Genomic DNA, 4,440 nt, shown 5'->3' on the forward strand with positions numbered 1-4,440 from the left:
TGCATTTGTTTGCATTATATTTATTGTTTCTTCCCCCTCTTCTCTCGCTAGACACCGAGACCGACGCCGCTGCTACCCAGTACGACTACGGTGTTGACAGCCCCTCTCTCTTGCCAGAGCAACCAGGCAAGCCCCCCCCCCCCCTTGATCACCAGATATCGCCTACTCTCCTCTATACTGCTTGGATTAGAGTAGTGTAGCATGTTACTGCTTTCCGTTAATCCTATCCTGATGCATAGCCTGTCATTGTTGCTACAACTGTTGTTACCTTTACCTGCAATCCTAATGCTTAGTATAGGATGCTAGTTTATCATCAGTGGCCCTTCATTCTTGTCCGTCTGCCATGCTATACTATCGGGTTGTGATCACTCGGGGGGTGATCACGGGTATATACTATATACTTTATATATGATACTTGAGGTGACTAAAGACGGGTCGGCTTGTAGGAGTACCCGCGAGTGATCCACGGATTGGGTCCGAAAGGACGTTTGTCCCGACGGCCCTCTGAGTGGATCTTTGTGGCGAAGCGACAGGGCAGGTTGAGGCCACCTAGGAGAGAGGTGGGTCTGGCCCTGGTCGGCGTTCGCGGTTATTTCAAAATAACATGTTTAACGAGATCTTGGTATTTGATCTGAGTCTGGCTACTGGCCTATACGCACTAACCATCTACGCGGGGAAAGTTATGGGCACTCGACGTCGTGGTATCAGTCGAAGCCTTCGTGACGTCAGGAACTGAGCGGCGCGTGCCGGATTGGACTGGAACGCCTGCTAGGCTAGGTCTACTTCCGGCCGCCCACGCAACATGCAGGTGTGCTAAGGGCGATGGGCCCAGACCCCTGGGCGCTTAGGTTTAGACCGGCGTGCTGACCTCTCTGTTGGTCTAGATAGGGCTGCGACGTGTTGATCTTTCGAGGCCGGGCATGACCCAGGAAAGTGTGTCCAGCCAAATGGGATCGAGCGTGTTGGGTTATGTGGTGCACCCCTGCAGGGAAGTTAATCTATTCGAATAGCCGTGATCTTCGGTAACAGGACGACTTGGAGTTGTACCTTGACCTTATGACAACTAGAACTGGATACTTAATAAAAGACACCCTTCCAAGTGCTAGATACAACCGGTGGTCGCTCTCTCACGGGGCGACGAGGAGAGGATCGCCGATTAGGATTATGCTATGCGATGCTACTTGGTGAACTTACCATCTACTCTCTTCTCCTGCTGCAAGATGGAGGTTACCAGAAGCGTAGTCTTCGATTGGACTAGCTATCCCCCTCTTATTTCGGCATTCCGCAGTTCAGTCCACATATGATCCCCTTAATCCTTTTGATACCAATGCATACATATATAGTGTAGTTCCTTGCTTGCGAGTACTTTGGATGAGTACTCATGGTTGCTTTGCTCCCCCTTTTCCCCCTTTCTATACTCGATTGCTGCGACCAGACGTTGGAGCCCAGGAGCCAGACGCCATCGTCGATGACGACTACTACTACTCGGGAGGTGCCTACTACTACGTGCAGCCCGCTGACGACGACCAGGAGTAGTTAAGGAGGATCCCAGGCAGGAGGCCTGCGCCTCTTTCGATCTGTATCCCAGTTTGTGCTAGCCTTCTTAAGGCAAACTTGTTTAACTTATGTCTGTACTCAGATATTGTTGCTTCCGCTGACTCGTCTATGATCGAGCTCTTGTATTCGAGCCCTCGAGGCCCCTGGCTTGTAATATGATGCTTGTATGACTTATTTTATTTGTAGAGTTGTGTTGTGATATCTTCCCGTGAGTCTCTGATCTTGATCGTACACGTTTGCATGTATGATTAGTGTACGATTGAATCGGGGGCGTCACATATAGTTCCTTATGTTAAACATGAAATTGTTGCTATTGCACCCACACATGATAGTCCTATTATCTGTTTGAATTCTCCAAACTACACTATATCTTTTTGAATTCATGCACACATATAGTCCTATTATCTTTACCGTTGCACATGATGATTTTGATGAATATAATATGCATGTGCTTGCTGCTCCTACTTGCCATTATTATGAGAGAGGAACTATATCTCCACCTCTCTATGTTTCCAATATGATAAAATTACAAGAAACTGTTTATACTATGCATTGGCCTTTACTTTGTGTGCATGAATTGTTCTTTTATGACATGCCGATGCATAGGAAGAGAGTTAGACTTCGTCATTACATGATATATGTTACCTTGTGCTCACCACTAAATTACAAATCATTGTTTAATTAAAATTGGCTTTGATATACCTTGGGATCCGGGTGGATCCTTTACTTGAGCACTATATGCCTAGCTTAATGGCTTTAAAGAAAGCGCTGCCAGGGAGACAACCCGGAAGTTTTAGAGAGTCATTTATTCCCGTTGAGTGCTTTTATATAGTTTAAAAATAACAAAAATAAAGAGGGGAACCCAAAAAAATTTCAAAAAGGAAAGCGAAAGCGAGAAAGACAAGCATTGTTGAAGTGGGAGCTAGCCTTGAACTTTGTTCATGCTCATGGAAACTTTGTGAATCTTGATTACAGAAACTTTTCAATAAAAATAATTATCCCCTTGTACAATTCCATTGTATTATAAAAAATAATGTGCCAAGGTTTTCCTTTAGGATGTTTACATTTGCTTGATGGTTTGTACGGTGTAGGACAGAAACTTTGGTTGTAGTGCGTGATTTTACATTTTTAGCTGGAACGCCAAATGGTTCTGATTCTTTTTGAACTGTCTTCCTATACAAATTGTTTATTTTTCCTAATTTTGGCAGAATTTTTCAAGTATCATAAGTATGGTGAATGTTCAGATTATTACAGACTGTTCTGTTTTAGACAGATTCTGTTTTTGATGCATAGTTTGCTTGTTTTGATGAAACTATCAATTTATATCAGTGGATTAAGCCTTGAAAAAGTTATATTAAAGTATACACAATGCAAAAACAAAATATGAATTAGTTTGCAATAGTACTTAGAGTAGTAATTTGCTTCATTATACTAACGGATCTTACCGAGTTTTCTGTTGAAGTTTTGTGTGGATGAAGTGTTCGATGATCGAGAAGGTCTTGATGTGAGAAGAAGGAAGAGAGGCAAGAGCTCAAACTTGGGGATGCCCGAGGCACCCCAAGTAAATATTCAAGGAGACTCAAGCGTCTAAGCTTGGGGATGCCACGGAAGGCATCCCCTCTTTCTTCAACAAGTATCAGTATGTTTTCGGATTCGTTTCGTTCATGCGATATGTGCAAACTTGGAGCGTATTTTGCATTTAGTTTTCATTTTTCTTTTATGCACCATGCTGGTATGAGATAGTCCTTGGTTGATTTATAGAATGCTGTTTGCACTTCACTTATATCTTTTGAGTATGGCTTTATAGAATGCTTCATGTGCTTCACTTATATCATTTGAAGTTTGGATTACCTGTTTCTCTTTACATAGACAACTGCCATTTGTAGAATGCTCTTTTGCTTCACTTATATTTGTTAGAGCATGGGCATATCTTTTGTAGAAATAATTAAACTCTCTTGCTTCACTTATATCTATTTAGAGAGATGACAGGAATTGGTCATTCACATAGTTAGTCATAAAATCCTACATAAAACTTGTAGATCACTGAATATGATATGTTTGATTCCTTGCAATAGTTTTGCGATATAAAGATGGTGATATTAGAGTCATGCTAGTGGGTAGTTGTGGATTGTAGAAATACTTGTGTTGAGGTTTGTGATTACCGTAGCATGCACGTATGGTGAACCATTATGTAACAAAGTTGGAGCATGAGGTATTTATTGATTGTCTTCCTTATGAGTGGTGGTCGGGGACGAGCGATGGTCTTTTCCTACCAATCTATCCCCCTAGGAGCATGCGCGTAGTACTTTTTTCGATGACTAATAGATTTTTTCAATAAGTATGTGAGTTCTTTATGACTAATGTTGAGTCCATGGATTATACGCACTCTCACCCTTCCACCGTTGCTAGCCTCTCTAGTATCGCGCAACTTTCGCCGGTACCATAAACCCACCATATACCTTCCTCAAAACAGCCACCATACCTACCTATCATGGCATTTCCATAGCCATTCCGAGATATATTGCCATGCAACTTTCATCATCATATACATGACTTGAGCATTCATTGTCATATTGCTTTGCATGATCGTAAGATAGCTAGCATGATGTTTTCATGACTTGTCCGTTTTTTATGTCATTGCTACGCTAGATCATTGCACATCCTGGTAGACCGCCGGAGGCATTCATATAGAGTCATATCTTTGTTCTAGATATCGAGTTGTAATATTGAGTTGTAAGTAAATAAAAGTGTAACGATCATCATTATTAGAACATTGTCCCATGTGAGGTTATCAAAATAAAAGTGGCCAAAGAAGCCCCCCCAAAAAAGAGAGAGGCCAAAGAAGCCTACAAAAAAAGAGAAAAAAATGAGAGAAAAAGAGAG

Source organism: Triticum dicoccoides, chromosome 7A (assembly GCF_002162155.2).
Source record: "Triticum dicoccoides isolate Atlit2015 ecotype Zavitan chromosome 7A, WEW_v2.0, whole genome shotgun sequence".
In the NCBI taxonomy this organism is placed as follows: domain Eukaryota; kingdom Viridiplantae; phylum Streptophyta; class Magnoliopsida; order Poales; family Poaceae; genus Triticum; species Triticum dicoccoides.